The sequence below is a fragment of the Pyrus communis genome, chromosome 5, assembly GCF_963583255.1.
Source record: "Pyrus communis chromosome 5, drPyrComm1.1, whole genome shotgun sequence".
Lineage (NCBI taxonomy): Eukaryota > Viridiplantae > Streptophyta > Magnoliopsida > Rosales > Rosaceae > Pyrus > Pyrus communis.
In genome coordinates this window covers 20238729-20247368 of record NC_084807.1, presented here as the reverse complement: position 1 = coordinate 20247368, position 8640 = coordinate 20238729, and positions in this window count along the sequence as shown.

Genomic DNA, 8640 nt, shown 5'->3' with positions numbered 1-8640 from the left:
ATGTAGTTCCTACCTTACAACTAAGTTTTCGTTTGTTTCACTCATTTTTTAATAAGGAATTCAAAAGTAATTTACAACTTGGCTCGGTTGCATGCTTACAACAATTGACCACTCATGCACTTCAAAAGAAGATCGCACCCTTCTTAGGGACTTGTCGTAGGAATTGCACCCCCTATGAACCAAACATGCTCTCCAGTGTGAGAGGGTAAACTAATTCCTTGACACCCATATAGGTTTGCTCTCTGATGTGAGAGGATAAACTATACACTCCAAATATCCAGATGTGGATGAGTCGGGTTGCCCTGGTGTAACTAAGTGCACGATGGCTTACGTCAGGATTCCTAGAAGTTGCCATAATGGTCTTTTTCAAGGCTTAGCTGACTAAAGGATTTTTGGTCTTTTAGCCTAATCTGTGGGGAGCCAGGCTTTAGAGACGAAAGAGGCACATTATGTAGTACGCCCTATGAATAGCTACCTTGGAACCCTAAAGCTGCTGCTGTTAAGTGCATTAAGGTAGCCTACCGTTTCCAGAAGACTGCCTACAACTTAACCTTTGAGCAGTAAGTTGTGCTAAACTTATAACATCACACATTTTTATGAAAGGTTAAACAATTAGCGTGCATGTACGAAGCTCTATCCACTGACGACATGCTATGCAGTCGATAAGCTTCACCTTTGCCAAAGCGCGGAATGATTGTTTAGATATACGCTAATTCCTAAAGTGGTGTGATACTTGCTATGCAACCCACGTAATTGGTTAACATAAAAGGCAAAAAGTTCTCTCGGATATTTGCTTACAAAATTCTATACAACTGCGTACTTTTGATATGAAAGGTTAACGAATTTCATGATCCAAAAATCTTTAGTATGTTGTGATGCAGGTCATATAGCTCAAATAATTAAAGAAAGCTAAGGTTAACAAATAAGTGGTTACACAGATTTGTCTGCTTCTGTAAGTAAGGCGTCTGGCTGCCGACCCTATGGCTAACAACTTTGCAAAAGTTCTACACCAACATATATGCCTGCATAGGCTACGTGGGCTTGTCTGCTTATAGAAAAGCAGCACGCATGCTGCTGGTCTAAAGGTCAAAGGTTGGGCGTAAATAAAAGAAATGAAGATGAAGAAAAGCGAAGGAAGTAAGTTTATTAAATTTTCTAGCAAAATTGATAAACAAATAGCAAAGGCCGAATGAGTTCAAGCAAAGAAAAAAGCAATAAAGAAAACAAAGAAAATCCTAAAGGCTACCTGGAAGTCTACTCTTCAGCAACTTGGACATCCCACGACTACTCGGTCGTCACACCTTCAACAGCCGCAACACTCTCAACAATGGTATCATCCAACGGTTTACCCCGGCTGCCCCAACCTGGGCACCAACTTCTCCGATTACTTCCCCAATGGAAGCCTCAAAAGTAAAGGCAAACAAGTCTTCCACAGAAATAGAGAATGTCTCAAGGTCTTTCCCAACAAACTCAAAGTTAGACGGCCTACCAAAGAGATGACCTACGTAACCCAGCTTGTAGAAATCAGCCTGACTTTGAATAAGCGAAGCCTTTAGCCCATCTTTCTCGCCCTTCAGCTGCTCGTTCTCCTTGAACAGACCAACATGGATGCGCCATAGCTCATCCATTTCCTTCTTCAGACTTTCGTTGATCTCCAATGCACATTAGAGTTCCAACACTTTGAGTTCAAACTATTGACGATCTTCTTGAAATGGATCACTTAATTATAAGCAGCAATCAACTTTTCATCCTTTGCGTAAACAATGGAACAAAGCTAGAAATGGCACGCTTAAGATCTTGAATATGAGGTATGTAACATCCAATCTCTTTCTCTGCACTTTCATACTTAACTTGGATCACGTTAAGCCTAGTCTTCAAGTCAACGATCTCTTGGCGAACGGTCTGAAGATGCAGAGAAGTGGGGGCAGAGATATTAAACCGCTTAAAAGCACGAGCTCAGACTCCAACCTCTTGATTTTCTCAGCAGAGGAATAAGCTTCAACTGCCATATTCTTTGCTATTTCCTTGGCAGCCTTGGTATTCTCTTGATCAAGGAACATAAACTTGGCTGCCAGAATCGCTGTTTTCTGCACCATAACAAGCAGGGCAGTCATTTTATATTGGGTTGTATGCTTTGAAAAGGAACTTGGGCAAATAACCCCTCTAATGCTATCAACAAGCTTGGCACACACATCCATGTTTTCAAGCAGATCTGGTTTCAAGAGCGCACGAATCTCAACAGCCTCCCCATAAACAGGTTTGGTAGATTTCTCATAACTGACCACGCGAGCAGTCATATCTTTCTCAGCAGGCGAATCAGTCTCAAGAGCAAGGGGAGTGGGTCTTGGCGCCACTTTAGCAGTAAAGTCCACTTATCGCTCTTCATAATAGTTAGCCTCTCCAAATATGAACCGAATTTAGCCCCTAACGAATGTCTTGTCATAAATTTTGGTACTAGGGGCACGATAGAACCTCTACGCTGAGCAATTCTATTAGCAATCATACTAGCCACCTTTGGCATGACAGGTGTTACCAGCTCAAATTTAGCAGCTTCACCTTTTTTTCCCCTTGGAATAAGTCAAGTCAATCACAAGCCTATCGGCAATAGGCGGACCCTCACGAGCAACGGAGGAAGTCTTCGACTTTTTCTCAAACGGCATTCCTAAGCAGGTGAGGAAGACTTCTTATTTCCACCTTTGTTCACAGCAAGCTCCACGATAACAATCGGACGAGCTAATGCCTCCGCCTTGATCTGCTTTATCTTCTTTCTTGGGGGCAGCCCACATTTCTCTCAGCAAATAGGACTAAGCAACCAACGCCATTCACGGTACTCAGCAAGGATACCTAAAACAACATATAACTTCTTCATATCTGGAGAAGTCTTGGGAGTTAAGCTAAATTCTGAATCTACATAAGTAGAGGAGGACAATCAACAAATCATATAGTAGCTCAGCAAAAATACAAAGCAGCCTAAAGGCTAAGCAGTCTACTTACCAGTGATCAAAATTGTTGGAATGTGTAGCTCAGGGGAAGAATCAGACTCTTACTCTCAACTTATCTCCAAAGTCTCCTTGGCCTAGTCATGATCTTCTCTGCTCGAATTATTAAAGAACTTATGGTGGGATTGCAGCTACCCAACTCCATCAATGTGGCCTATGTCAAAGAAATACCAAAATTCATTGATGGTCAGATCCAAGTCAAAGAATTGGCTTAGATTAAGGAATTCCACCATCACACATACAGTATTTGGAAAACATTGAGCGGGGGCACACTTCATGGAGCAAAGCACTTTTTGGAAGAAACACAGTATTAGAAAAGTAAATCCTAACACAAAGTAGTAGGGGTGAAACTTAATGGACCTCCGAACCTCGCTACATGGCTCACGGCTGCTACCTTTCTTGACACTCTTCACATGCACCCCGATGGAATGGCATGCCTATACGCCTCAAGGAAATATTTGAACGAGTCATCGGAGCCAATTTTGAAGTGAGCAGCCTTGAAGCAGCCCACCTTACTCAAACACCCGCCTTGGCGATACAACGACTACACACCAGCGTCATTCTTATGGCTTGAAGAAAACATACTCGAAGAAATTCTACAAAGAAATAAGGAGGAATCATTAAATGGATGCAAAAATTTAAAATAATAAAAAAAAAAAACATCGAGAGCCTAACCCGCGCTGACTCCCATTCCTCCCTCTTGGCTTAACACCCTCTCGGCCCAAAGGCCTCACGACCTGCTTCCTTCTCTTTCATTCTTTCTCCGCATACGGGTCCAAGCCCAAAAAGGAAGGAGAAACACACCTCCTTGGTATGGTCCTGGGCCCTAGAGCCTTATCAGCTTAGCCTAAGCCGAGCCGTACCTAGCCCAGCCAACCGCCGCTTCACCAAGCTACCCATAGCAGTAGCCATGCCGTGGTTTTCCAGCCATTTTTTCACACATCCTCGACCCCTGTCGAGCCAAATTTCAACCCCCGAGGCTCCCAAAAGTTACGAAGACAAGGACAAATTTATTTTTTCTTACCTTGGTGCGACATGAAGACGAAGAAAGCAACGAAATATGGTCCTTTGCACGGGCAAGTGTAGAAGATAGCTAGGGGAGGGGGGAACAAATGTCCTCTAGCTTTCTCTCTTGTAGGGTAGAATAAATTGCTCTCTGAAGTTGATTTAATTATCTACTTAAGTTAGACTTAAATAGACTTCGGAAGTGATTTATTTCTTTTTCCTAGAAGGATCTAATTTCCAATTAATGTGGAAATCTGCATCAAAATAGGAAACAATCTTATGTTTCCTAAAGCCAAGGGAAGATCTCTATACCTGCTACCCTTTTCTGTGAGCAACCTAACAGGTGTGGGGGCATTTGTAGAGCCAAAAATAATCAAGAAAATTATGGAGGTGGCACATGTACTTTTAGGTAAAAAAGAACATTCATATATATATATATATATATATATATATATATATATATATCTGAAGTAATACATTAAGTTTGAAAGTAAAATTGTAAAGGATGCCGTCTTCAAAGAACCTACGAATCTCAGAGAGGCGATGAAGGGGAAGCTCTTTGATGTCAGTGTAATGGTTATATGCAGGATCATCGACACAGACTGCAATGATCTAATCATCTTTCTATCCCTAATTAAAAGTATGAATCAATAAAAGTCAGCGAAAAAAATAAAATCAGAAAGTAGTGGTAGAGTTTCAATTTGCTAAGGAGCTACGGAGGCGTACTTGGTCAATCATAGGCATTAGTCCAATCTCTTTGGCTTGTAGAAAACAGCCTGGATGAACATGTTCTTGTTTAACTTGACCGATTTGGATAAATATTTATGGATCAACTTGCTAATATGAAATTATGAATAGACTAATTGGCTAATGAGACATAATAGAAACTTGTTACTCAATGCTCAAGGTACATGTAGCACTTTGGTTATATTATGTTGTCTTTTTGCCTTTTTGGCAATCTATTCTAATTTCCATTACCCCTTGATGTAATTTAGCAGATGATATTTTGCAGAATAGATGGATATATATGGAGCAAACAAGTACCTGCATGAGAAGCAACACATCCAGGGGATCATTGTCTTCACATAATGTGCGAGAGATGAAACTGTAGTTGTAAGGATAGACCACTGATGGATACAAAATCCGATCAACCTAAAAAATAGCTCAAACAGTAAGAATGATCTTAACATATAAATAGATAAGTATATAACTACTGGTATTTAAAAGTTTACTAACGCAATACCAAAATATGTGGGTGATAAGTTTAGTAACTCTATCACACCTCTCACTTCACTCACTTTGAAACTGGACCAACAGAAAGAAAAGAAGCAACTAAGCTTTAAGAAAATACTCTGAAATATTGGAAGAGTTTGCAACTCTTATTGCTGGAATGGGGTATGTGGAACATACATACATGTATCTCTATTATAGAGATTTTACAAGACAACATAAAAGATAGCATTGAATGCTATCAAAGTAAAAGTCAAGCACAACTATTGTTGTTTGAAAAACAAGGCAGCCACAAAAAGTTAAAAAACATGCTAGCTGAAAAGATAGTTGTGCAGCCAACAATTTCAACTATTGGCATTTATTCCTATTCCTATTGGCATTGATTTTGCTTTCAACTTCCAACGCACCCCTTTAAAATCAAAATGCCTTCATGCCTAGCGTTTCACACAGCAAATTGAATGGTTGAACTGGCAGTGGCTTTGTGAAGATGCCAGCTACTTGTTCCTTGGTGTGACAATAGACAAGCTCAATTGTCTTTTGCTTCACAAGGTCCCTCAGAAAATGGAACTTGGTATCAATGTGCTTGCTCATTCCCTGTTGAACATGATTATTTGCAAGCTTGATTGCTGATTTGTTATCCACATGTATCATATAGTAGATTTCACTTATGGATGACATAAAGATTTCGACAGATTTCTTAACCAAATTGCCTCACACACTGTTAAAACTACAACAATGTACTCAGCTTCACACGACGACAAAGCAACAATTGATTGCTTTTTTGAAGCCTATGAGAAAGCTATTAATCCTAAAAAAACACATAGCCATTTGTGCTTTCCCTTCATCTTGGTCACCTCCCCATTCACTATCTGAATAACCAAATAATTTTGCATCTCCACCAAAATTATAAAACATAACATAGTTTAGACTACATATTATGTACCTTAAACTTCTCTTAGCAGCCAACCAATGAGACTCTCTTGGTGTTTCCATGTACCGACTCACGAGTCCAACACCATAAATTATATTTGATCTTGTGATTGTAAGGTACCTCAGGCTTCCAACGAGACTTTTGTACACAGTTGAGTTTACAAACTCACCTTCTCCTTCCTTGGACAACTTAAATCCAGTTTCTACTAGAGTGTTGATATGATTGCACCTGTCCATATTGAACTTCTCCAATATGTCTCTTATGTACTTCTATTAAGAGATGTATGTACCATCACTTTCATGCTTCACCTCTATGCCAAGAAAGTATGACATTAATCCATTGTCAATCATCTCAAATTCATTGAACATGGATTGCTTGAACTCACAGAACATTGCTTCATTGTTTCCTGTAAACAACAAGTCATCTACATAGAGACAAAGAATTAAGAACTCCCTTTTTGCACCATTCTTCATGTAAATTGAATGCTCATATGGACATTTCTGAAATCCATTTTGATGAAGGTAGTTATCAATCTTTGAGTTCCAAGCTCGTGGTGCTTGCTTGAGGCCAAACAAAGCTTTCAACTGACAACTTTAAGGAGTCACCAAGACTCACAAATCCATAGGCCCCATCTTTGAGTTCGGCAAAGAACTCCTTCTTTCCACACATATGGTCGCTTGCACCAGAATCCAAATACCAAACATCTTGTTAGCTACTGGAATCATGGTGTCTAGTAAGACCGTAAGTTCCTCACCAGCATTTGCACTTGATTCTGCCATGTTGACATGCTCACCATTTTTATATGAACATTCATTGGCATAATATCCATATTGCTTGCAGTGGTGAAACTGGATATGCACCTTTCCTTGAGCAGTTCTCCACTCTTGAGATTGACCTCGGTTGACTACTATTCTCGACTACTTGTAATTGTGAATCAAATAAAAAGGAACGGCAAGAAGCTTGACGATGTTCGTGTCATGGAGAAAATCCTTCGGTCCCTCACATCCAATTTTAAGCATGTGACAACACATTCAAAAGAATGCAAGCCCCACAACATTACAGCAAGCTTTAGAGTCAAATTTGAATATTGACAAACCAAATGGAGATCCGACTTCCAACAAAAACATAGGGAGAGATGTACCAATTTCAAGATCATGCCAAGGATGTGCAGCAACTGATTTCCTTGAAAGAGAAGAAAGAATCCTCTCATTTAATTTAGGAGCTTTTTTGTGTCGTTTTATGGCGGCTTTAGCTTCTTCACGGTGATCTTCAGAAGCCATCTACTTAACCATAGGCAGAAAACATGCATTCAGTCTTAAAACATGCAAACAGCTAAGATGTAACAACAAATGTTGGGCATATCCCCCTGCGCGGGCCCTCATAATTTATGCATTTCGGTACAATACTCCAGTTTATAATCTTCAATATAGCTTCCCTTAATCAGCGACTCGTTGAGATAAGAAAAGGTTTTAAACAATGATCGAACTTTGAAAGTTTAAAGAGTCAGAAAGTGACTCAACATTGTATATCAAGCTAACACCCTTTCTCACTAACAAACTTATCAACAAAAAAAATCGGAATTGAGGATTGGAGTTATCAACCCAAAGACAAGATCATGATTTACAAGATTAGGTCGAAGCATACGCACCTTAAGGACGTTTGGGGGTTGAGATAGAAACTAGAAAGAAAGAAGATGAATAAGAAATAAGTGCAAGAATTTTGCCTTTGAATGATATTCATATTTTATAGTAGGTTAATCGGGAGGGGAAGGGAGAGAGATAGACAGAGAAAGGCTGGGATTGGTCAAAACTTTGAGGCAGTGCCACGTGTTAGCCTCTGAGAGGAGTTAGCAGCAGACTCCATCTGTAACGTTTAACCCTGGAAGTTGGATTTATAACATTCTAGCTTATAATTTTCTCAGACTCATGGTGATGAAGCCTCTATTGTTGCTGGTTTTAGCCGATATGTTGAGCAATATTTTGGATGAAATTTGGGTGCATGAACAGGAGGATTAACAATTTAAATTGCATCATTGGACAATCCACAAATGTATCCTAAATTAATTAGCATGTCCAAATTCATTGCATCTAAGACTCAGAAGGCTATCTTAATCAACCTCCACGTGATGTTACTCATTGAATTCTATTGTGATGTGATTGTCACACTCAAAAATTTCTCTGCTGTGGAGGAAGATACACAATTTACCATAACCTATGTCAAGTATTTTGAATTGCACAAATTTTTTCACCATGTGGGGTTTTAACAATTATAATTTGCATCAGATTCAAAAACTACTCATCATGGAAAGAGAGTTTATAACATTAGGGTTACTATATTTTTTCAACTCTCGATCAAACAATGAGAGTTTCGTTTAATGCACTTAGGCAGGCAGGCAGGCAGGTTTGATATATAAGAGATGCAAGTTTTGATCTCTTTGAATTCCCTTCTGATCAGCTGGTGTACAACACATAGAAG